At 41.1% G+C, this 26,613-nt stretch overlaps 1 protein-coding gene and 1 long non-coding RNA gene across 2 annotated transcripts in view; one reads left to right on the top strand and one right to left on the bottom strand.

Moving 5' to 3' along the window:
- CHST9 (carbohydrate sulfotransferase 9) overlaps nt 1-26,613 on the bottom strand; it is a 234,275-nt gene that overhangs the window by 41,876 nt on the left and 165,786 nt on the right. The gene's annotated exons all lie outside the window — the stretch shown is intronic.
- The window catches only part of LOC132504173 (uncharacterized), an 85,211-nt gene continuing 70,466 nt past the window's right edge, over nt 11,869-26,613 (top strand). The window contains exon 1 of the long non-coding RNA XR_009534760.1: nt 11,869-11,942. This is a non-coding gene — a long non-coding RNA (uncharacterized LOC132504173). The remainder of the gene's footprint in view (nt 11,943-26,613) is intronic.

Raw genomic sequence — 26,613 nt, 5'->3', positions numbered from 1 at the left:
GCAACTAACACAAGTCTGACATTTACTAAAGTTGCAAAGCTCTATAAAAACTAGAGACCAAATCTAAATCCATATCGTGTACTTTACTCCATCACTCACATTTAATTTAGTCACTCAGAAATTAGTGCAATAATTTATGGATATACTAAGAGGCAGCTCTTTTCTTATGTTTCAGTTAAGCCCCTAACAAGATATTGTTACATAAAGTGTCCATTCTTTCTCAACCGCCCATCTGGTTACTGGACTGGTACTTCAGGAAGGACAGGCTATCTCTGCTTCGGTGTGTTTTGGTCTGTTTGCGCCGGTCCCAGGCAGGGGGTGGGGAGAAGGCACTTTTTTTCTCCTCCAGAAACAAGTATGATCATTTTAGATTTCAAATTTCTTTTTCTCACTTCGTGCACATTAATTATAGGTGTTTTATTTTTCTTGATGCATTTGCAGTAAGTGAGAAAGTCAAAGCCAGGCCCAGAGTATAGTAATGGAAAATCTAGTGTTTCTGATGGCAGAGCTTCTCAGGCCGGGCGCCGTGAAGAGGAAACATCTGTGCCAGGATGCTGACCCACCCCCGCTCCCAGGTCTCAGGGCCCTTTGCCCGCCCCCTCCAGTATCCCCATCTATCTGCTCACCACCCAAGTGCATGTGCATTCCACACCAGTACCACCGATAGCAGGTGTGTGGTGATAGGAAAAGGATGGAAAGCCCTGTCTTGGAGAAGGGGAACCTTTGAGCAGTGCCCTTTTAGGGCAAAGGAATTGTGCAGGGTTGATCCTGTATTTCACAGTGGTGCACAAGGTACCATCATGGGAAAGAAACGATGCAGCAAACAGATGTGCAAGAAGAGGTGTAATACAGGAGGTCTTTTTCCTTCATGGTCAGAGGTAAGGCCAGGTCAAGACGGCAGGCTCTTTGGTCTAGAAAATAAGAGACACCTCTCCTTCTGTCTGTTCAGAATAGTGATCTGTTGTCTCCCTTCATTAACCGTAATTGGCCAAAGTCAGCACCGTCTTGGGAAACTTATTAAACAATGTAAAACTTAATACAAGGACTCACTCCCAGTTAACAGCACAGGCCAGGCATTACTTGGGTTTAGAATTTTCACTGTGGCTGGACTATGGCCCGCAGGTAATGTCACCTTGTTGGTGGTTCACAGCCTGAAGCGGCAGTGGGCAACTTGCCTTGGGTTTCACAAAAATCCTCATCTCAGGTAACACGTCCTGCTTCCCAGGGAGTGTTATTTACACTTGCAAGAGCAGTCTGTTTCGGTGGGAGGGCCACCAGCTTATAATTACATGAAGATTTGTGTGTGGAAACATGAGTGAACTGATGACACATTACCCGTTTACTTCAGTGATGTTCTGTGCATTTTATAGACCAGCATCCCCAGGCAGAGGGCCATCTGGCTTGCCCTTGGCCTGTGGCATGGGCTTTGGCATCCACAGACCTGAGTTCAAGTTCGAGCACTGCCATGGATTAGCTGTGCAAACTTGGGCAAGTTATTTAACGTCTCTAAGCGAAGGACTGCAAATCAGAGAGATGTGGATAATAATAGAACTGATTTCAAGACACTGTTGTGAAGATTAAATGAATAAAGTATATCAAGTGCCTGGGGGAGCTTAAAATAGGTTCACTCTTTAGTCCTGCAGCAACAGTAATGGTAACAAACTCTTCTATGGGTATCAGCAGATGATGAATAAATTCACAGGGATCCGAGGGTCTTGTGATCAAGTGGCTGGCCTATTGAGGGACCCAGGAAAGAAACACCTCTCAGTAGAAAGCAAATGGCATTGAAGAAGTGGGCAAAGAACAAAAGCCCTCTGGAATCCTGACTCTACCACCCAGTGTAATGACACTGGCAATTAAAACACAACAGACCTGTGGATGGTCTATCTTCGTCTGTACGCCTAATGCTACATGCTTAGCAAAAATATATTCTAGGGCTTCCCTGGTGTGCAGTGGTTGAGAGTCCACCTGCCGATGCAGGGGACACGGGTTCGTGCCCTGGTCCGGGAAGATCCCACATGCCGCGGAGCGGCTGGGCCCGTGAGCCATGGCCACTGAGCCTGCGCGTCCGGAGCCTGTGCTCCGCAACGGGAGAGGCCACAGCAGTGAGAGGCCCGCGTACCGCAAACAAACAAACAAACACATAAAAATATATTCCAGTATATTCATAATGATGCTTTCATTCTTCTCAACTAATTGTCTTGTTTCTTTCTAAAGTCTCCAGCATTCTCAATTGATAATCCCAACTGATCATTTAGGGTGGGAAACGTAAGTTAAAAAAATTCAATGTTGTTAATCATTTTGAATAAGAATTTTGTTGGTGAGTTGAAAAGGTGAAATGCTTTATGAAAACTATTGCTACGACAGCTATTGCAAAAAAAATCAAAGAATAACTATAATTGACAGGATACTTTCATTTTTTCTAAAGAAATCTCTTTAAGTCCTTGGAAAAGATCAGGCACAGCAAAAGTGAGTCAAACCTTGAAAAAAGTATGTTCTTCTTGTGGTGCACTCTAAACCAGAAATATACATTCGTTTTAAATTGCAAGAATAGTAATCTAGTACTTTGGGGATTTAAAACAATTCATTTCCCTGTGTTAAATTCTTTGAAACAACAAGGCAGGAATATAAATATTGCATACAGTACTTTTTGATTGAAATCAAATCCTTGATAAAATGCTAATACTGGTTTAGAATCTCACTCTCTTGCACACAAATATGTTCACTTGCACACACATATACGTGCATACACACATACATTTATATAGTTGTTTATAACTGTTTGGCTTTCCAATGAATTAATCACAAACCTTCCTGTCATGTCTTCTCAGCTGTCCCATCAGTTTCCTAGTTCCCTCGGCAATGCTGGAAATGATCCTGCCTAGGTATCAACTGGACAAGTGAAGGCCAGTTAGCTATTCTGAGGCATATGAATTATTTTAGTATTTTAGGTTCTCCCTGGCTGATTTTTGGTGATTGCCGGTGATATAAAAACAAGACTTTAATTTTTGCTCTCTGAAAAAGATTCACAGAAGTTTTTGCAGAAGTTTGAAAGATTCTGGAAATCTACACAATCTTCTAATGTTCTAGTTGGCAGATGTCTTGGACTAGCCCAAGGATTCACATAATCTCAGGAATAATCAAGCAAACTCTACAGGTACACTTTTTCGAGGGATGGGTCATAAGAATAGTGTGACCTAAGTATTGAAGGTTTTACCCTTTCTCTTATGAAATTCTAAAGGTAGGCTTATTCTTTGTGAAAAAATTTCCAATATTGAGAAAAAAATAAAGTGAAAATTCAAAGCGTCACCTCACCCCCAGTATTACTCTCTCCCCAAAGCTATTAACTGGGCAGCCACAGTTAATAATAGCTTTTTGTATAGTATTCTGAAAGTTTCTGTTGTACATACAAGGATTTTTACATTTGTCTTTTTGCTTTTAACAAATGGGGCCATGCTATATGTGCGGTTAAGCAACTTCTTTTTTTTTTCTTTTATTTAATAGTATATTGTAAAATCTCTCTGTCAATCCACACAGACATACCCCATTGTTTTTAATAATTGCTTTGTATTCTACTAAATAGAAGTCCTGTCACTTTTTAGCAGGTAGCTATGGTATGTGTTTAGAAATTTTTTAATTACAAGCAATTTGTCAATGAACTTTCTTTCATCTTCATGTACTCATACAAGTATATTCTGTAGGTTAAATTCTTAGAATGAGAATTGCTTGGACAAAGGGTATGTAAATTAAAAATTTTGGTTGCTATTGCCAAATGACCATAAAAAAGATTAACAAATTTACACTCCCACCAGCAATGTATGAGAGTGTGTCTTTCCCATATCCTTTAGTCTTGAGTGTTATCAAGCTTTGAAATCCTTGCCATTGCTATTTCGTGGCTTTAATTGGCATTTAAAAAATAGGGAGTGAGGGCTTCCCTGGTGGCGCAGTGGTTGAGAGTCCGCCTGCCGATGCAGGTGACACGGGTTCTGTGCCCCGGTTCGGGAAGATCCCACATGCCGCGGAGCGGCTGGGCCCGTGAGCCATGGCCGCTGAGCCTGCGCGTCCGGAGCCTGTGCTCCGCAATGAGAGCCCGCGTACCGAAAAAAAAAAAAAAACATATCCTATAATAGTTCATTGCACATTAAAGAAATCAGATATTTGCATACCAAATTCTGAAGGACTTGTAACTTTTTGCTGTCTTTTAACTTGGATCATGGAAAATATTTTTTTGTGTACACATTTTTACTATTTTTGAAGTCAATTTATTAAACGTTCTACTATGCTGCATGCATTTCCTGCCATTCTTAGAAAGGCTTTTCCTAATTCATGGCTGTTTTAAAAAATCAGCTATTTTCTTCCAGTACTTTTATGATTTATTATTTTTTGATGATTCCTTATCTTATATTTAAAATTTTGATATGCTTAAAATTTATTTTGGTGCAATGCTTTAGGAAAAGACCCAAATACATTTTTCCTTCTAGATGGCTAACCAGTTTTGCCCAAACTATTGTTAGAAGAACACATCTTTCCTCCACTGATTTGAAATGCCAGCTTTTCGTACACAAAATATCCACATGAGTTCAGATCTCCTCTCAAATACGCTCTGTTGATGTCTTTGTCTATTCTTGTTTGAATTCACACATCTTTATTTTTTAATGCTTTACTATTTAGCCTTCCTTTTTTTTTTTTTTTTTTTTTTTGGTATGTGGGCCTCTCGCTGTTGTGGCCTCTCCTGTTGTGGAGCACAGGCACCGGACGCGCAGGCTCAGCGGCCATGGCTCACGGGCCCAGCTGCTCCGTGGCACGCGGGATCCTCCCGGACCGGGGCACGAACCCGTGTCCCCTGCATCGGCAGGCGGACTCTCAACCACTGCGCCACCAGGGAAGCCCTAGCCTTCCTTCTTTATTCCTCTTTTTTTTTTCCTGTTAATTCCTAAATAATATAAGGATGAAAGCCTCTGCACAGGCTGAAGGTGACCTCTGGCTGTTAGTATATATTTGGCAGCTGGGCTCACAGATAAAAATGGTTTTATTCCCCAAGATAGTTTCTGAAAGACTACAGGGCCAGGCACTGTCCTAGGCTCTGAGAATAGAGCAATGGAGAAGAATGAACAGGTCCCTGTTCTTACTGAGCTTACGTTATAGAAAGTGGAAGGAAACAAACAATAAGCAAATCAACAAATATGTAATGTAATATTGTGCCGTGAAGTGGAATGAAGAAAATAAATTAGGTGATAAGATAGACAGTGAGGGGAGGAGAGAGATATTTGAGATAGGCTATTTGGGGAAGGTTTTCAGAGTGACATTTGAGCATAGCCCCAAGTTAGTTAAGCCTCAGTTTATTGTATCCAATTTCCTTCTAAATAGCTTGACCTTGATACTGCAGTGTTGAAAATAGAATTTGTCATCTTTCCCTTAAAATCTGCTCCCCTTTGCTCTTCACCATTTTGGCCAGTGTTATCATTATATCTTTAAGCCACCAGACCCTGAAACCTTTGGATCATTTTTGCTTTTCTTCTCTTTCCTAGCCTGCTTGTTGGTGGTACAAGAGCATCTTCTCCAGAATGTCTTCAGCGTTGGTCTCTTCCTTGCCACGGCCATGACTGGGGCATGTACTTCCAGTTTCCCGCCAACAAGATGGTTGCATCTGCCTTCAAACCAGGCTCTCGGCCTCCGCTTTTCAGCTCCTATTCACCCGGCTATAATATTCACTGTCTATCGCTTTCTGATAAAAACCTTTGATCTGCTAGTGGAAAGTATTTCTGCCTACAGAATGAAACAAGACACATCTTCACCTCAGACTCAAGATCCTGCAAAATCTGAGGTCTGCACGATTCTCAACTCTTCTTTCCAAACCAACACTCCCTCTCTGCAAGGAACTATCCTAAACACTGCATGTATTGACTCATTTAATCCTCACAACAACCCTCTGAGGTAGGGACTCGTATGACTGTCATTTTACAAATGAGGAAGTCGAGGCACAGAGAAGTTAACAGACTTATCAGAGTCACAGAGCCACAGAGTCACAGAGTCACATCGACAGCCAGGATTTCAATCGAGGAAGTCTAGCCTTACAGTCTGGCCTCTAACCACGGTAGTCTATGCTACTGTCTAATATTTCAAAACTGGTTCCTGCTTGTGTGTGCTGGATACTGTTCCTCCAGGCAGGAGTACTCACTCCCTGCTTCTCTTTCTGCTTGTCCAAGTCCTCAAGGCCCAGCTCAGGTAGCCTCCCATCCCTTCGCTAACCAGTCTCCCTCTCAGTGGTTGCTTCCATCTCTGAATTCTCAGGATAATTTTAATTAAGATAATTCTAGGATGTATCACCTACTACTGCACATGACTTTGTATATGTGGATAAGTGTGCTGTTTCTGCCACTAGATTGCAGACTCATCAACTACATCAGATACAGTGGCTTATTCCTCTGGAGCCCTGAGAAAATCCTAGCTCACACAGTAGGTGCTTCCTGTTGATTGGTGCCCAGGTCTGGAATAAAGCCTGTTTCCAGATATTATTGATACCTTTAGTATATTTAAATTGAAAACATGCCACATAAAAACTTATAAGTAGGGCTTCCCTGGTGGCGCAGTGGTTGAGAGTCCGCCTGCCGATGCAGGGGACACGGGTTCGTGCCCCGGTCCGGGAAGATCCCACATGCCACGGAGTGGCTGGGCCTGTGAGCCATGGCCGCTGAGCCTGCGCGTCCGGAGCCTGTGCTCCGCAACGGGAGAGGCCACGACAGTGAGAGGCCCGCGTACCACAAAAAAAAAAAAAAACCTTACGAGTAAAGACAGAAATTCACTCTACAAACACGTACTGGGCACATGCCGTACACTAGGCTTTGTTCTAAGTCCCTGTGGTGCATCACTGAACAAATGAGTCGGTCAGATTAGGCCAGGTGACGCTGCAATAACAAAGATCATCAAGTCACAGTGGTTTCTAAAGAAAGGTTGATTTCTTGATCTTGCTGTATGTTCTTCAATGGCTGCCAGGGGGATTTTGCTCAACTTACCCAGGGACCGAGCCTGATGGAGCAACCTCCACCTTGAAAGGTGTGGGATGCCGGGTCAGAGGGAGGAGCGGATGTGAAAGAGTGGTCTGCCATGAAGGGCTCTGCCAGACGTGGCACTCATCCTTTCTGCTCACCTTCTACTGGCCAAAGAAGTCACAGAGTCTCATCTAAATCCAAGGAGTCAGGAAAACAGTGACACCTACGCTAGATCTGGAAGGAGACAGACCTGCATGGCAGTGGGTACCTCTCATGGCTCTGGGGCTTCTTCTAGACTCTAGAGGGGGAGGCGGAAAATGAGTTACGGGGACAATAGGTAAGTAAACTGTAGAACATATTAGACAATGATAAGCATTACGGAAAAGGAGAAAGTAGAGCGGGGCCAGGGGGATGGAGTGTCGGGCTGTGGTGGAGACGGCGGCAGGGCTGCAGTGTAAACTGGGGTGTCCAGGAGGCCATGGCATTGAACTAGGACTTGAAGGAGGTGAAGGAGTTAGTTGGGGCTATGCAGGAAAGAGGGTTCTAGGCAGAGGGACCAGTGGGAGCCCCAAACTGAGAGCATCTCTGGGTGTTTGAGGAGCAGCAAGGAAGCTAGTGTGGCCAGGGCAGGTGAGGATGGGCAGGAACCTTGGAACTGAGGCCAGGCCATGTAGCACCCTGGAGACCACCGTAAGCATTCTGGCTTTTACTCTGAATGACTCAGGGAGCCGTGGCGGGGTTTTGAGCGGAAAAGTGACATGATTTCACTTAACCTTAAGAAGGATCTGTGTTAAGAACGAACTCTTGAGGGGTGAGAGGGCTGCCATTGTCATCCAGGTGAGAGCCGATGGCAGCTCACATGGGCTGATGACACTTTTTCTTTCCCCGGGCTCTGATTTCAGATTTCCTTTCCGGTGTATGTGCTTTCAAATGCAGTTTTAGTTTCAAAGGTTGCACAGGTACTGAGAGTGAAATGTGGTCTCTTCCCACAGCCCCCGTGATGGCGTCTGCCTTGCTCCAGTTGCATCCTTTGCCACCTGACCCTTATTCATGAACTCCAGCTACACTGGCTTCCTTCTGCTCGCTTGATGACCCCAAGTTCTTCCCAGCCTCGCTGGACACCCCCTTCACCCAGAACAGTCTCTCCTTTTTCATGTCTCAGCTCAAATGTCTCATGTTAGAGAGGCCTTCCCTGACCAGGTAGCTTAAGGAGGCCTCTCCTAGTTTTTCCTGGTACCCCATCCCTCTATTTCCTTCATGGGCCTCATTACAATCCACAATTCTATTGCTTATTGAATTCCTTGCACACTGTCTGCTGCTGACCACTGGAATGTAAGCTCTGAGACCAGACAGCTGGGAGGGGGTCTGTCCTGGCTCTAAGCAGTGTCTACGATAGTATCTGGCAGAGTTAGCTACCTGACAAATGTGTGTATGAACAGACGAATGAATGAAGAGTCCCAAAGGGTAAGCTGGAGTCAGTGAGGCAAGGATGCAGGTCAAAGGATAAATGGTCCCAGGGGAATTTAAAGAGATCTTTCAAGTAACTCGTAAAAACTTGAGGAGGTGATTCTTTAGATAGTGAATTGTTTTTGGAACCTCAGACTGGCTCTGAGCTTACTGGGCACTTAACATATTCTATTTAAATGATCTGTTTTTACATCTGTTTCCTCTACCAGGGGTTACGTACTATTCTTTCTTTTATCCCCAGTGCCTAAGTGCTCGACAAATACTTTTTATACCAAACTGTACTGACTACTCATGTCTTCTAACTCTCTCATGCTGAGCTCTCTAATTAGATCCTTATTAAAAGTAAAATCTTATCATGAATCTCATTGGGCCTTTGTGGAAAATAAAAACTTTGCACACATGCCATGATCTTTGGAATACATTGAGATCTTCCTAATCCAGCCACCATCTGGGCCATATGTTTTATTAACCCTGTTTTGTTGTGTTCCATCAATTCATGACAACACCACCAAATCTGAAGTAGAGGATTTGAACTACGGTCTATGACCTGGATCTCCCCGAGATGTCTATTTCCTTTTCGAAGTTGTAAAGCCAATATATTTTGAAATGAAAGAAATAAGGAACTAATAAAATGAAAATTGGGGTTCAGGAATAGGTAGTGGACACATTAGTAGGCAGGGGAAATTCCTCTGACCAGTGGAGGATGGTTAATAACTGAGACACAGTTAATTTCCACTTTCTCCAGTGACTTTCTGGACTGCTTAAAAGAAGAGCGAACATTTAGATGAGAGAGGCAGGAAGAAGGTTGGGAGGACACCAAGGTGGGAAGCATGTTTTCTGATTCTTCAAACTGCTGTTGAGTTGTTTTCTTCTGAACACGTGTTAATGATTTTAGTACTGGGTTGAATTTTTGTTTTAGCTTAAAAATTAATGTCCTTATGCTTGTACGCTGTCTGGCAGCTCTCAAACACTTCCACAATCCTCCATCTCGTCTGATCCTCCCAACAACCTATCAGTAGGCAGAGTGGGGATGATTATTTTCCTTTTACAAACAAGGAGAGAGAGGCTCTGAGCTTCAGACAACTTGCTCCAGGCCACAGAACTGTAAAGTGGCAGAGGTGTCAACATGGGTCTCCTGATAGCACACCTACTGTGTGCCGTCAGCCTGACTTTTCTGTTTAAATCCACTGCTTTATGAGATCAGGTTCTCCTGAGCCAAGGTTTCAGGTGCAAGTGAGGTAGTAAGGGTGGGCTTCCAGGAGAAGCCAGCAAGGGGTGGGGAAGCAAGATGGGGAAGGGTGATTCCAGAAGGGCTAGGCTCAGGCTGATTTTTGAGGGAGGGTTGCCAAAGAGCATAAGTTACATCTCCGAATTTATTTCACCTGGAGACAAAGGAGCTGGCCTTCTGTATTTACACACACTTCCATGTTGGCTGTAAGAAGGGGTTGCATCCACCGCCTTAGGTAAGCACCCGGTGCTTGGGAACAGCCCTCTGAAGGGGGCTGTTAGCAGTCAAGCATGCTAAAGGGGCTCCAACATTGTACCCCAAACCTATGCTAATCAGGAGGGTTAAATGAGCTACTGTAAGTGGGATCGATGAAAGCAACTTAGAATTTAAAAAATGCTATACGAATATAAGAAATCATTTTATTCCGGTGCATTCCTACGGCAGACTGAATTATCTGGGCACTTTCTTTGAAATCAGAATCAGAGCTGCAGTAATCCTACTTTCTCCCTGAGGAGTCTGATACAAAGACACTCATTTAGAAAAGAGGGGTGTCAAGCCTGGATGTTGTTTCACCGAACGTACAGAAATTAATTTTATTAACGCATCCTGTTCAGACAGAAGATCAAGCGATTTAGCTCCAAGTCATAAAACTGGTGAATGGCAGATCCTGAATGGGAACCCAGGTCTCCTGACACCGAGTCCAGAGTCCTTTCTGGGTCCCTCCATGGCAAGTGATCAGAAGCAACTTTGCTTTCCAGTTGGGCAGAGCTGAGGCGAGGGCCCAGGGGTGGGGGGCAAGGGGTAGGGGGGTGTTTCCTCCCTGGACTCTGGCCGCCAGCAGTCCTAGAGCCTGTCCAGACACAGGGAGGAGATTGACTCTCTTGCATGTTCCTTGAGTCCTCTACCACAGACGGAGTCTCATAGGACAAGAAGAGAAGCACCTCTGGGACGCGTCAGCAGAGGCTGCATGGCGTGACAGTCACAGGTACAGAATCCACGTAGAGCTCAAATGGGAAACCCCCAGAGCTGGTAAGAAAAGGAAGCTGTAGGCAGGAGGAGTGGGCATTGCTCCTGAGTCTAGAAGAGGAAAAAAAATATCCATCTCCTTGCATTCTCCACCATGCAGCCCTACAAAGTGTTACTGCATAGCTGCCTGGGTCAGAGGCTTTATTGCATGCACCCCCTGCCCTCCTTATAAGGGAATAGTCTTATTTGAAGAGGCGAATGAGAGGGAGATGAGAGATCTGGCGAGCCCTGTGCCTCGGAGTGTGTTTTCCATGCCCTTCCAATCAATGTGTGCAGGGCTGGCCTAGACCACAAGTATCCTGTGTGAAGTCACAGAATTGTTTTAGGAGAAGTCCAACAAGCATACCCTGTCCTATTTTTGTAAATTTCTAAGGAAAATGTGCATCTCTAAAGAAAATATGTTACGTGCTAATATATAAAGCCATTTAATTTTTACTGAAGTTAAAAAAAAGAAGTTTAAAAAAACCCAGCTGGAAACTGTCTAAATGCTTGGGTTAGAGAGAAGATTGGGTCAAATACGATAGCAGGTCCTAAAGCAATAGCTTGCTGTAGGGAGTAAAAATCTACCCACACTTAGTCTAAATGTAGAGTGACCTTTCACTACCAAGCCTTGAGCTTCAAGTCGGCTGCAGTTATCGGAAATCATTTCCAAAGGTCATTTGTAAAAAAAAAAAAGTAATATAGATTTAAAGATGCGTCGCATATACATAGAAAACCAGGTCTGCAATGCTGGTCAAAAGTAATATAGGGGAAAGCATTGTTGCAGTGATGAGTTTTGAAAACAATCTAAAAGGTCTAGGGCCACACAGATCGCAATTTAATTTTCTTATCCATCAGTAGAATTGCTCCTGTGTGTATTGCTAAGCTATTTACCACTACTTTATGGATGGCAGAAAAAGAATATGCAGTATTATCTGGGAGGGATTACTGAGAACTATTTGCTTTCATCAGATCAGGGATAATCTTACACTGAAGCCAAGCAGAGAACATTCCAATGAGTAAAACTCTCACTCTCATTCCAAAGGGTGACATTTATATGCAGGGTGTCCAACACGTCATTAGAAATTTTTCAAAGGGCATACATAACTGAAGTCACTAGGGCATGATTACATGTGCTACCTTAATAAGTGTAAAGAAATTCTTCACTAGCTCAGCAGGAGCTCAGAAATACTCTCCCGTTCATCGGTGATGCTAAATGAGCCCCCGTTTCAAACACAGCAGAAGGAGAGCAGGTATGTGCTTGCGTTAGAAATAAGACATACTTTGATGATTCTGAAAGACACTCTCTTCTCCCATGCTTTTTTTTTTCAATAAAAATTGATGCTTAATGTGGAATATCAATTTATTTTTCTCAGCTTTAAAGCAGAAATTAATAATAAATTATTCTGCTTTATTTAATTAGGAATCTCTTTGTCTCAAATATTTCCTTTTCACTCTTTCTAACCAACCCCTCTTCCATTCCCCTTTTTCTGATTTTTTTGTGTTAATATAATTTTTTTTTTTTTTTTGCTTCCTTGCACTTCAGAGTAGATTCTTTAAGGGCAATGGCAATATCTATTCAGATGATTTATTTAGGATCTGTATGTTTATTAAGTATTAAATCAGAGTATTAATAATCCTTTTGTTCTTTGCCCCAACAAAAATGTATGGAACATCTATCGTGTGCTATAACCCTTCTAGAAACTAGCACACACCTAAGTTAAAAATAAACCACCTTGTCTGCCCTCACGAATGTTGGTTTGCTTTTGTTAGTTGAAGAGAGAGTTGCCTACCATTTGGTATTTGTGACCCAGGAACAAACACAATGTTCAGAAAGAAATCTGGGCTCCAGTGTTGCTTCCAACAGTTACCAGCCTTGTAACCGGAAGCAAGAAACTTCATCTAAGTCTTACTTTCTTCAGCTGTAAAATGAGAAAGATAATACCGGTCCTATCTACCTCACAGGGCTGTGGAGAAATAAAATGAAAAAAATATGAAAATGCCTCATAAATTTTACAGTGTTATGCAAATGTAAGGTACTAATGCATTTAGGAAATGGCAGATTCAGTTCCTGGCTCAGTGCTAAGCAATGTGGGTTCTCTATAAAAAGAAGGGAATTCAAGAGAGGGTAAGAATTTTCTTGGTGGCTTATGTAACACACCCTATGCTTGTGTATCTTTTTTTTTGTATTTTGATTTTTTTAAGAATGGGCCAGTACGTCAGGGAACAGAAGGGTCTTTTATCCTTGAGAATGTCATCCTGTGAAATTGTGTCCTGGACATGTGGCCATCCTGTTTTGTTGTGAGAGTTTGACCATGAATAGTTCTCCTGTAAAATATGAACACTTTGTGCCCTTTATCCTTCTGCTGACAACCTCTTGCATCTTTTTCTTTCATTATAAAAGCAATATGTTCATAATAGGATACTTGAGAACGACAAAAAAGGGGAAGTGAGAAAAATATCACCCATAGTACCACTGTCCTTAGACAACCACGACTAATACTCTATTTCTTTGCTGTCTCTCTTGTTCTCTTTTCCTGCATATAATTATTTTGGTTGGTTGGTTTTATATAGTTGTGGTCAAACTGCACATCCAATCTTATAGTCTGCTTTTATTTCCCACCTAACATTATAAAAGAAGAAATTTTCTATGTTTTCATTTCCTTTCTCCCCTCTTGTCATTCAAAACTCAAGCCCTGCACCGTCCCCTTTAGGCAGCTTAACATGGCTGGCTAGTTTGTTTTCTTTTAATTTATTTTATTGAAGTATAGTTGATTTACAATGTTGTGTTAATTTCTGCTGTACAGCAAAGTGATTCAGTTATACATATATATACATTCTTTTTCATATTCTTTTTTTCATATTCTTTTCATTATGGTTTATCACTGGATATTGAATATAGTTTCCTGTGCTATACAGTAGGACACTGTTGTTAACATGTCCGGCTAGTTTGATTTACGTGGGTCTCAGTTACATTCTAATAACATGTTTAGGCCACCAATGGAGACCAGACCATCTCCTTCCTATAAGTTAATTCAGTCATCTGTATTCCCCAGTTTACCATGAGCTTCTTCAAGTAGAAAACATGTCTATTTGACTTTGTATACACAGAGCCTAGATCAGTGCCTGGCATAGGCTGTTCCATAAATATCTGTAGAATAAACGGCCGAATGTCGAAATAAATTCTCAGCAAAAATCATGAATGTCTGCTCTCTAGTCCTTTAGTGGATAAACTATAATTTCCTTTAAAGTTCCTCTGTTGCTGGTTTCAATACTATTACTACAAATAACTAAGTAATTGACATTCTTAAATATAATTGTTTTTCTATTTCAGATTTTTTTAAAACTAAAGACTCAAAGAATGTAAATTTTAGGTATAAACATTTTTTTGACTCGACATGTATCGTCCAATTACTTTTGAAGAGGTTGCATCCGTTTTTACCATGTCCAGCCTCTATCCTAGCATCCACTAAGACTCCATTAAGACAGCACAGATGTTTCTTCCTCCAGGAAACCTCTGTTTCCCTACCGCTTTGACCTGTCAAGTTTAGGTATGCCTCCTCTGTACTTCTATATAACCCTCCACCATAGATTTATGATGCTTTATTGCAGTTATGTACTTACTCCTCTTTCTTCCAGACAAGACTATAAGCTTTTTGAGGGAAAAAGGCAAGTTTTACTAATTTTTATAATCCTCAGTTCTCAATACATTCTTGTTGACTGCAAGTAGCTAGTGTTTAATCCAACTATATAATAAAATCAATCCATGAATAAAGTTAATAATGGCAATCATTATTATGTACCAAACGTAAGGTGGAGGCCAGAGAGATATAGAATTAATGGAATTCTTCACTCGGGAAATCTTGCCAGAACTAATGTTCAATACAGACTAGAATGTCTGGTTATTCAACAATTCACACGGTGGAGTCAGGAAGTTTCACAATAGTGAATTTTCCCTTCTCCATCAACCTGCCTTTACTCCGTTTCATACATCAGACTTCCTTCCCTAAACATTCCGGGGGTTTACTACTTCAGCATGCAGATTCAATTACTGGTAGAACGGCCTAAGGCAGACAAGCAGCTTTATCAGTTCCAAATCTGTTAAAAAAAAGAAAGTCCACACTTTTCTTGAGAAGAAAAAAAGATCTTATAATTTATAACAGTTAATAATGGATATTCTACCAAGGGCAGAAAATGAGCAAAGTGGTATGAAAGAAGCTATAGCATTGTCTCGTAGCGACCCATTGGCCCACACAGAAGTCTGAATATTCTATGTCCTAAATCCCAGCGCAGAAAGGATACATAAAATGAAGGGATCTTAAAGAATATAGGGAGTGCCTTTCACTTTTTTTTTGTCTTTCTTTAAAATGTTGATTAGGGCTTCTCTGGTGGCGCAGTGGTTGAGAGTCCGCCTGCCGACGCAGGGGACACGGGTTCGTGCCGCAATCCGGGAGGATCCCACATGCCACGGAGCGGCTGGGCCCGTGAGCCATGGCCGCTGAGCCTGCGTGTCCGGAGCCTGTGCTCCGCGGCGGGAGAAGCCACAGCAGTGAGAGGCCCGCGTACAGCACACACAAAAAAATGTTGATCAATCGTCATCTATATAAAAATGATTCTTAAATATGTAAGGAGAATTCTGTGCTGTTGATGGAAACAGATTAAGGTCAGGAGGCCCCTTTTTCCTTCATTTTTACACGTACTCTCAGAGCTGAGTTGGAATACTGCATTTTTTTCTAGTTTCCCAAATTAAGAAGTGGATTTGGGAAATGAGAATTGGTTGCAGATTGAATTTTATATGTTAAATAAAAGCTTTTGGTTTGGGGGAGGGAAGGATTGAGTGTGGAATTAGCAGATGCAAAGTATGATATATACGATGGATAAACAACAAGGTCCTACTGTATAGCACAGGGAACTATAGTCAATATCCTGTGATAAACCATAATGAAAAAGAATATAAAAAAGAATTTATATATGTATAACCGTCACTTTGCTGTACAGCAGAAATATATGATATTGTAAATCAACTATACTTCAATAAAATTAGAAAAAGAAAGAATAGTTTTCCTCCAGACCAAGCTGAAAAAATAAATAAAAGGTTTTGGTTTTGAAAAAAAAAGTATTGGTGAGAAGAAGTTAAATCCTCCTTTTTACAGGGCTAAACACATAAATATGCAAAACTAGGCCAAATCCTTCACGTCTAAATGCTGACTTATAAACAAAATCTTGCTCGTGACTCACGCAGATATGATGTATATTCTTCACGGTGAGGCACCCATCTTCACTCCATTCACAAAAAAATAGCCACTCACGTCTGGCATTAATCAGCATGTGAATTGCTGACTTACTGGGCTGTAGCCAAGTATTTGCTAAGTGGCATGTTTAGAGTAGAGCGACATCAATCTTTCAAGTGTTACTAATTTCCATTGTAATGAGCACTTGAGAATGAACAGTAAGCTCATTGTTCAGGGATACATGTACAATCCTGCTGGTGAACACCAGTAAACATGAACTCATGTTCAGACACAGTGCTTGCCTCTGGCACATGGATTTGAAGGTATGATTTCTGTGGGTAATTATCCCACATTGTATGTGTTCAGTGCTTTGTAATTAACAAAGGCTTCCATGACCTAACCTCGAAGATCCAGTAGAAGCGGAGGTCTGACAATTTAATTATTACTATTACATTGAAAGCTAACTCTAATAATTTTTGACAAGCCCCTTATCTTTGTCAGCAAATTCAGTGGGCTGAGCTCATGTTCTCAGTATCTGTTGAAGCCAGTCCCTTTCCCCTCCATCCTGTCACAGCCCTAATGCAACTTCTCATCAACTCTCTCTTGATTGGTTTCAACATTTCTTTTAACTGGTCTTCTGTACTGCCGTCTCCATCCTCCGCTTCCTGCTTCTCAATCAATCCTCCACACAGCAGTCAGAGTGACCTTTAGAAAAACAAATCTATTATGTTATTTTCCCTCCTTAACATCATTCAATGGCTTACAGCTGCCTTCAAGATAAAGTACAAACTCCTACACAGAGTAAACAAGACCCACAAGGCTTTTCATGGTCTGGCCTCTGCCCAGGGGCTAGATTCAGAGCCTCTAAGCTTTGAAAAGATTATAGTGCCTCATTTCCTGGTTTCTTCATCCATATATAATTAAGAAAAAGAGAGGAAGAAGCCAAAAAACACCAAACACATATGGATGCTGTAGTTAAAATGCTTTCTTAAAACATTTCTGATTACAAAAAGTTGGATAAATTTATCAAAGCTAAATATCTGTCACTTTTTTCCCCCTGTGCTTTACTGGTGCTCCTAAAATTTTGCATACTTAGCCAACTGGATGATCTAGAACTATAGATGTCTCTCCAGCAAAAAACATTCAAGCACACAAAACAGTAGTGACAAGAAAACCCCACATATGCCATTAAGTAACTTGTTTGTTCATTCATTCATTCATTCATTCATCCATTCATTCATTCATTCACTTATGGTGAATTCGTTGTGTTCCAGGCACTGTACCAGACCCTGCTGGGGACTGGGGATGGACAGGGGATGGGATGCTGTCATTGGCTTTAAGGAGCTCACAGTTTAGAAGGGCAAAGGGGAGAGGGATTGCAGAGTCCTTGAGATTTTCCAGTCTTTTCTTGAACACCTCTGTGACAGGTCCCTCAGTGATCCTTTTCTCCTCGAAGTCTCTATTCCCTGTACCTTGTTTTATGATTCCTTTTCCACAAGAGAGTCCTTCAAATATACCTTGATTTACTCAAAAATTATAGAATTCCCTTCCACATCATAGTCCTTCAAGAGTAAAATTCAATGCTATTAATTTACTCAAAAAATTATATTGAACTCCTACTATATGCCACACTCTGGGAATTCAAAGTCTCTGGCCTTAAGCGCTTCCCAGCTGAGTGGCAGATACAGGCAAGCAGACAGACAGTGACAAAGCAGTGTGATGAGAAGAGTGACTGATAGACTGAATCTGGGCCCCTGCGTGTGTGCGCATGTGTAAGGAGAGAGGAGCTGAGTCCGGAGGAGGTATCAGCCAGGCTACCAATCATGATGGGCATCCAGGCAGAGGCACCCACCTGGAGGTATGGCCAAGGATGGCAGGTTAGAGGAAACTTCTGTAGTGGAGTGTGACTGGAGAAAGTATAGGCCCTAGACTAGTGGTGTGTTTCAAATTTTGTGACCCAAAGAACCTGTTACCACACTGTTGTTTTCTGGGTTCTACCCTCAGAATTTCTGATTTATTAGGTCTTACATGGGGCCCAAGAATTTGTATTTCTAACTAGTTCCCAGGTGATGCTGATGATATTGGATTGGGGAAATCATAGTTTGAAAACCACTGCCACAGAAAATTAAGGAACAAATCACAAAAAGTTTTGTATATAAAAATCATATGTGCCCTATATTTAAAAAACTATATATATATTATACATATATAGACACACATACCTATATACATACATGTATGCATACACATGCATATACACACATGTATACATGTACATGCATATGCACACATATATACATACATATATGCATAGAATTACAAAGCTTCACAGTTATGCCAAAGTGGATGTCTTTTGCAATGCAGTGAATAGCTACTAAGTCCTGCCATGTGCGAGGTGTTATTCAAGGGCCTGTTGTTCTAGGGTCAACGCTTCTTCTTTCACAGAGGTTCCCAATCCATTCACTGTTTTGGTTTTCACTAACAAAATATAATTATTCCTTCTGATGACAATGACTTAAGCAAGGCTTTGAAGTCAAAAGACCTGAGGTCAAAACCCCGATTCATACCTTACTAGCCATGAACATTTGGGAAATTTATTTAATTCATCTAATTGCACATTTACTCATCTATAAAGTAAGGCAACATCTATCTTCTAGGGATTTTGTGAGGATAAAATGAAGTATCAACTTGCATAGTTCTCATAGCATAATCAATGCTTAGAAAGCGCCCGCCAAGAAAAAATGGTCCTTTCAATTAATTATGCTGCAGCAACTGGTCACTTCTATCTTGACCCCTGCTTCATATCAATAAAAAATTAACTCCGGACAGATCGTGGAACTGACAAGAATGGGAAACAATAAGGCTTTTAGAACAAAACATTGGGTAATATCTTCATGAACTTGAAGCAAGCAACAGTTTCTGAAACGGGGCACAAAAGAACCAACCATAAAAGAAAAATAGGATAAACTCAGCTATATTAAAATTAAGAACTTCTGATTATCCAATGACATCATTAATAAAGTAAAAAGAAAATCCACTAATAAGGAGACATTTGCAATACATGTATCTGACAAACAAATTTATATAGAACTCCTACAAATCAGTAAGATAAAAGTCAACCACTCAGAAAAATGGGAAAGGACTCGAAAAGGCACTTCATAAAAGAGGATTATCAAATGACCCAAAACACGAAAAGCTCCTCAACTTCATCAGTCATCAGGGAAATAAAAATTCTCTATACACGCTCACCAGTATGGTTAAAATAAAAAAGCAGAAAATGTCAAGTGTTGATGAGGATATTGGACAAAAGGAATCTCATACACTAAGGGAGGAGTGTAATTTGTATAACCACCTTGGAAAACTCTATGGTAGTTAGTATTGAACAAAGCTGAGCATATGCCTTTCCCACTAAATAGAAAAATCATAGACATTAAAGAGAATGTAAACTTTAAATTTTATTCTCTTGGGAAAAGTCATAACTTTTAAGTCTAGAAATAAAGGTGGATAACGAATGGTGTTAGTATCCTTGTGCCAATGGCTGTCCAATAAAAAATAGCAAAAGGATCCAAAAAATGTTCATCATCTCTGAATTTTTATGCCATCACCACAGTGCCAAGATTCCTATCAAGCCATAAGTATTACTACCAAGCCACGATAGAAGCAGTTTAATATTGTCTTAGTAAAGATGAGGCAAAGACAAATGAGGAAACAATATGATAAACGAGTAAAAGGAGAAAAACTAAAGAAAGAGAAATAGAAAGATAAAGTTAATTTAACTGTGTTCTTTGGAAAATTACCAACACTCCTAAAAATATAAGGGTTAGAACTATGTCTAGGGGAAACTGAAAGAAAATAAAATAGAATATTCACTTTGTTCACCTTGTTCATACAAGGCCAATGAGAAACTGTGAAATCCAGAGTGCATGGAGGGATTCTGGTTGTAAAACAACTAGATGTTTTAGTTTGTTAGGGCTGCCACGACAAAATGCCACAGACTGGGTGGCTTAAACAACAGAAATTTATTTCCTCACGGTTCTGGGGGCTACAAGTCTGAGAGCAAGGTGTCACAGGGTTGATTTCATTTGAGGTATCTCTTATTGTCTTGTGGATGGTCGTCTTCTCTCTTTGTCTTCAGGGAGTCTTTCTTCTATGTCCGTGTATATCTGGTGTCTCTCTGTGTCCAAATTTCCTCTTCTTATAAGGACACCAGTCAAAGTGGATTAAGGCCCACCCTACGACTTCATTTCAACCTAATCACCTAAATTTAAAGACCCTATCTCCAAAGACAGTCACATTCTGAAGGACTGGATGTTAGGACTTCAACATATGAATTGTGGGAGGCCACAATTCAGTCCACAGCCACTAGTCTTCAGAAAAAAAATTTATGTATTAATACATAATTTAAAAAATAATGCTAGAAAAATTTTTTTCTCTTACAATTTTTCTGAGCACTAAAATATCCTAATTTATAACAGCTGTGATCAGTCAAATGCTTACTCTGTGTGTATGCGTGCGTGCGTGCATGTGTGTGTGTGTGTGTGTGAGAGAGAGAGAGAGAGAGAGAAAGAGAGAGAGAGAGACAGTTGAGAGATATTTTCTCAATCCCTTTTCTTAATCTCCTTTTCTCAATCCCTTTTCTCTTCTGGTTTCTGATAAACCACTATACCAGGCAGTCTCCAAAATGGCTCTCCATGGTCCCTTCCTCTTGGTACTCATGCCCTTGTGTAATCTCACTCCCCTCAAATGTGGACTGGATTTATGGATTCCCTTCTTACGAATAGTATATGGCAGAAGTGTTGGGATACCACTTTAAATTTTAGGTTATAAAAAGGCTGTGGCTTGCATCCTGGGCACTCTCTCTTGGATTGCTCACTTCTGGGGGGAGTCAGTCGCCATGTCCTGAGGCAGTCCTGTGGAGAGGCCCTTGTGGCAGAGCTTGGAAGCAGATCTTGTATCTTGTGAGGCCTGTTCACATGAGTGAGTTTGGAAGTAGCAAGCTTTCGGATGACGTAGCCTTATGGGAAACCCCAAGCTAAAACTCTCTAGCTAAGCTCTGACTTGATTCCTGACCCACAGAAACTGTGAAACAATAAATGTCTGTTGTTATCAGCTGCTAAATGTTAGGGTAATTTGTTCATAATTATTAACAGCTAATTAATAATTTGGTAATTAGGAATAGATAACTAATACAAATTCAGCCTACAAACATCAGACAAGAATTCCCTTCTGAAGCTGTAGCTCATAGATACATGAAAAATGAGCAAGTGTTTAAAAAAAATCTACTTCAGACCATTTTTATCAAAAACTTTAAATTGAGATTAAAAGTCTAAGCTGGGTCCATGCTACAGTTTTTACCATAATGAAGACCCTGCTTCGCTCTGTCTTCCTATTATTAAATGAAAACAGTCTAGTGTGTATCTTAACTGCATTTAATTTTAGTTCTATAATTATTTAGTTGAGGTTGTGTTTCCTTTATTTCAGTTGAAATTTCAGTTTCCTTTTAAAGAAAGAACTTAAAACCATCCAAGAATTATCAAAGATCTGGTTTTTAATAGTTTTAATAATAAGAAATTATATAGTTAATACGCAATGCCCATCTGGGGATAAAGCCAGATTCTCTGGGCTCTGCTTACACATTTTGTCAGCAAGGACTGGGTCTGACCCAACTTGAGTCCCGGCATGCTTTGTGCAGCACCGCATCCTGTGATGCTTACAAGCCCTGTCCATGCAGGATTCTGTGGGCAGGCCTGGGTGGCAGCCCTAAGAGACATTTCATGCTGCACAGTCCATACCTCCTCGTACTTTGCACTTATGCTCTCATCACTTATACGCTGTAAACGTGACTCTTAGCCAGCAACATCCTTTTATCGGAGGGCTCTGGACACAGGAAGTGAAAGAGAGGAAAGGTCTGTTCTTCCTCAATGCTTTTATAATTATTGGTTAGAGTTATGGAAGCAATATTGGAAAAAGAACAGGACCAAACTCCATGGGCTAGAGAAGCTGAAAGGGAGGAGGTTTAATTACCGCCCCCAAAGATGTTAGAGACTGGGCAGTCCAATAATGTCCTAGACAGACTCAAGGATATCAACTCAAGTCAAAGGACAGCCTTGGATTTCTGTCTAAGTGTCTCTTGTTCCTTTACAGTGTGCATGTGTGTGTAGTGTGTGAGTACATACCTGTGTGCATACATGTGTACAATCTAATGTCAGATGTTATATCTATGTGTACATATAGGTGTATAAACTATACCTAATCTCTTAATTTGACTTTATGCTGCTTACTAGAGAAAAACAATAGAAAATCAGTTGATTCGGGCCAGATTTTTCTGTTGTCAAAAATAATCCTTTGTATCATTAAACAAATGTCCCCCGTCAGAGAAATATACAGTATTTTTTATAAGTATTTTAAACATCTTAGCAAAATGATGTCATTGCATGGGTCTTGAATTCTGACCACCTGAGTTCCAATTTTGCTTTACCGCTTGTTTGCTAAGTGGGCAAGTTGTTTAATTCTGTGAGCGTCACTTTTTTTGTCTCTAAAAGGGAGTAATAGCAGACTTTACTGGCAGGGTTGTAGGGTACTTAGGACCCAACCACACAGCCATTGCTCAATAAATGTTAGTAATCACACAGAGGGGTCGAAGAAATTTTCCTAAAGTAAGTAGTTCTCCACAATATAACTACAAACAAAATTCTAAGTTGAGAAAGTCTAGTCTTCAGCTATAAAACCAAAATGTTCCAATGTCATCTATTACAAAGCACAGTAGTTATAATGCCTTCCATCTTTCTAAACCATCTGTGAGGGTTTGGTTACTTATTATGACAATAATCTCATTTAAATTGATCCCATGGCACCAGGTTAGAGGGGGAACCACTATATAATAGAGATACATGTCTACACGAGGGAAGGTTTCCAGCTAAGCTACATGTAAGGGATTGTCCCATTGACTTGTACCATTAGAGTGTAGCCGTGATTCTGTGGGAAATGGCTCCTGCAAACCGAGTTGGAAACTTTTGATGAGGAAAAGATTACGATGGCTGTTATCCTGTAGCCCGCAGGCCATTCCAGCAGTCAGCCATACAACAGCACTGAAAATTAATCTCCAACTGCTAATTATTTTTTTCCCTTTATATTAGCACATTACCACTTAACTACATTACTATCTGTAAGACAAGGCCCAACCATCATTTTTCTGACCTGATATGAATTTGTGCCACAGGCCTCTGGTCAAGGTCTGGAAAGGTCCATTACACACACTTTCTGCCATTAATTTTCCCACAAAGCACGTGGGTACATACTATCGAATACAGTCTTGAATTATGGAATTAAAAAGGCATTATTTTTATTTTAAATTTCCATCCTAGGTGGCTGGTTATTTCATAACTATATGTTTAATTCTGTCATCGTCAGAAGCAGCTGTATCACCAGCACTAGTAGCCACGGCCAGAGCGGTTGTTGCTTCAGGGCCGAACCTGAGTCTCACGTGAAGAGCAGCTTCTTATCTTTCAAGGTGCAGCGTGAGGGTGACCTGCAGGAAGCTGGCCCAGATCTCCAAAGTGTGCCTTGCCTCTCCCTCCATCCTTCCCTCATGGCACCCTGCTCAGACCTTTATTGTGTCGCCTGTACCACTGGGTCCCACTTACTGGTCTCCGTATCTGTCTTCCTTCTGAGAGCATAGATTCCCTGTCTCTGCAACCTCAGGCTCTAACACTGAGCTAGCACAAAACGGATATTAAAAAAATATATACTTGGGGCTTCCCTGGTGGCGCAGCGGTTGAGAGTCTGTCTGCCGATGCAGGGGACGCGGGTTCGTGCCCCGGTCCGGGAGGATCCCACATGCCGCGGAGCGGCTAGGCCCGTGAGCCATGGCCGCTGAGCCTGAGCGTCCGGAGCCTGTGTTCCGCAACCAGAGAGGCCACAACAGTGAGAGGCCCACGTACCGCAAAAAAAAAAAAAAATTTGGATAAACTAACCAACGGACAAGGGGAAAAAAGAAAATAAAAGATGAAAGTAAAGAAATGACAGTACAAGCATACCTTGGAGATATTGTGGGTTCAGTTCCAGACCATGGTAATAAAGCGAATATCACAGTAAAATCAGTCACCCAAATTTTTTTGGTTTCCCAGTGCATATAAAAGTTCTATTGATACTATACTGTAGTCTACTAAGTGTAATACCATCATGTCTAACAAAACAACGTACATACCTTAACTTAAAAAATTGTGTATTGCTAAAAAAAAAATGCCCACCATCATCTGAGCCTTCAGTGAGTTGAAATGTATTTGCTGGTAGAGGGCCTTGCTTGGATGCTGACTGGTCAGGTGGTGGTTGCTAAAGGCTGGGATGGATGCTGCGATTTCTTAAGATAACAGTGAAGTTTGATGGATTGATTGGCTCTTCCTTTCACGAATGATTTCTCTGTAGCAGGCAGTGCTACATGAAAGCATTTTACCCACGTCAGAACTTCTATCAAAATTGGAGTCAGCCCTCTCAAACTCTGCCACTGCTTTATCAGCTACGTTCGTGTAATATTCTAAAGCTTTGGTTGTCATTTCAACAGCGTCTTCACCAGTAGACTCCATCTCCAGAAGCCACTTTCTTTGCTCATACCTAAGAAGTAACTCCTCATCCATTAAGGCTTTAGCCTGAGATTGCAGCAATTCAGTCACATCTTCAGGGTCCACTTCTAATTCTAGTTCTCTTGCTAGATCTACCGTATCTGCAGTTACTTCCTCCGCTGAAGTCCTGAACCCCTCAACGTCACCCATGAGAGTTGGAATCAACTTTTTCCAAATTCCCGTTCATGCTGCTCTTTTGTCCTTTTCCCATGAATCACAAATGTTCTTGATGGCATCTAGAATGGTGAATCCTTTCCAGGAGGTTTTCAATTGACTTTGCCCAGATCCACCAGAGGAATCACTATCTACGGCAGCTATAACCTTACAAAATGTATTTCTTAAATAATAAGACTTGAAAGTCAAAATGATTCCTTGAACTACTGGCTGCAGAATGGATATTGTGTTAGCAGGCGTGAAAAGAACATTAATCTTGTTCGTCTCTACCAGAGCTCTTGGGTGACCAAGTGCACTGTCAATGAGCAGTAAGGAATCTTTCTTCCTGAGTTATTAGGTCTCAGCTGTGTGCTTAAAATATTCAGTAAACCATGCTGTAAACTAGGTAACTTGCGGCAGCTTCTACGTCAGCATTTGCTGCCTTACCGTGCACTTTGATGTGATGGAGATGGCTATTTTCTTCTTAAATCTCATAAACTAACCTCTGCTAGCTTCCAACTTTTCTTTCAGACTTTTTCTGCAGCTTCCTCACCTCCCTCAGCCTTCACATCAGCAGTAGGACTATTTTGATGTCTTATCATTTGTGAGTTCATGGGAGTTGTACTTTTAATTTCCTTCAAGAACTTCTCCTTTGCGATAGCAACTTGGCTAATTGGTGCAAGAGGCCTAGCTTTCAGCCCGTCTCGGCATTTGAAATGCCTTCCTCACTAAGCTTAATCATTTCTAGCTTTTGATTTCAAGGGAGAGATTTGATTTAAAGTGCGACTCTTCTGTTCACTTGAACACTCAGAGGCCACTGTAGGTTTAGTAGTGGGCCTAATTTCAATATTGTTGTGTTTCAGAGAACAGAGAGGCCCAAGGGGAGGAAGAGAGGCAGGGGAACGGATGGTCAGTGGAGCAATCAGAACACACACTTACCCATTAAGTTCACTGTCTTATATGGGTGCAGTTCATGGCGCCCCATAACAATTAAAATAGTAACATCAAAGATCACTGACCACGATCACCAGAAGAAATGTAATAATAATGAAGAAGTTTGAAATATTGCTGGAATTCCAAAAATGTGAATCAGACACACGAAATGAGCAATGTTGTTTGGAAAAATGATGCCCCACAGACTTGCTTGACCACAGGGTTGCCGCAAACCTTCAATGTGTAAGAAACAAAAGATCTGTGAAGCGAAGCAAAGTGAAGCACAGTAAAACAAGATAGGCCTGAATAAAGAAATCCAGAGACGATTCGGTATTAGTCTTCTTCATTCATATCAAATGGGAAAGCATTTCCTGTAACTGCTGGAAATTCCTGATTATCATGTGGGAATGTACAGGGAGGACTTTTTAGGCCATGCTCTTTCCCTAAGGGGACGGGGTGCACTGCCCGCAGCACTAGTGGGGTTTTCTCTGGGTAGCTGCAGGTTCTGGTTACTCCCCAACCCCATCCCCTCCATAAATCAACCTGGCTGTCATTCCATTTGAAAGAATTGGAGCTACTTTTCACCTGGGAGAACATAATAAAAATCAGTTCTTCACTACTAAATTAGGATGGACAACCCTTTTCTTGGGAAGAAAAGCAATAACTGATCCCAGTAATGAGATTGTGCGACAAGCTTTGAAAATGCTTAGACTTCATTTCTGCAGGACAGGATTTGCTTACACTTCAGATATAGCCATCAGATTTATGGTTCAGAGACGCAGAGTAGGTAATAAATATGAGTATCACACTTTATTGAAACCATTTTATTTGTTTTTTAAAAAGATAAAAAGACTATTTGCTTGCTCACTTCATATGAAACTATAGTATCCAAAATATTCTACTTTGGATTTTCAAAATCAATTCTGGCAGGATTTAGCCTATAATACAATAATTCATTTTCCAAAGGAAATACCACCAGTGATGCATTG

This window comes from Lagenorhynchus albirostris, chromosome 14 (assembly GCF_949774975.1).
Source record: "Lagenorhynchus albirostris chromosome 14, mLagAlb1.1, whole genome shotgun sequence".
In the NCBI taxonomy this organism is placed as follows: Eukaryota; Metazoa; Chordata; class Mammalia; order Artiodactyla; family Delphinidae; genus Lagenorhynchus; species Lagenorhynchus albirostris.
Note: the sequence above shows the minus strand (reverse complement) of the source record. Positions and strands in the feature narration are given on the sequence as shown.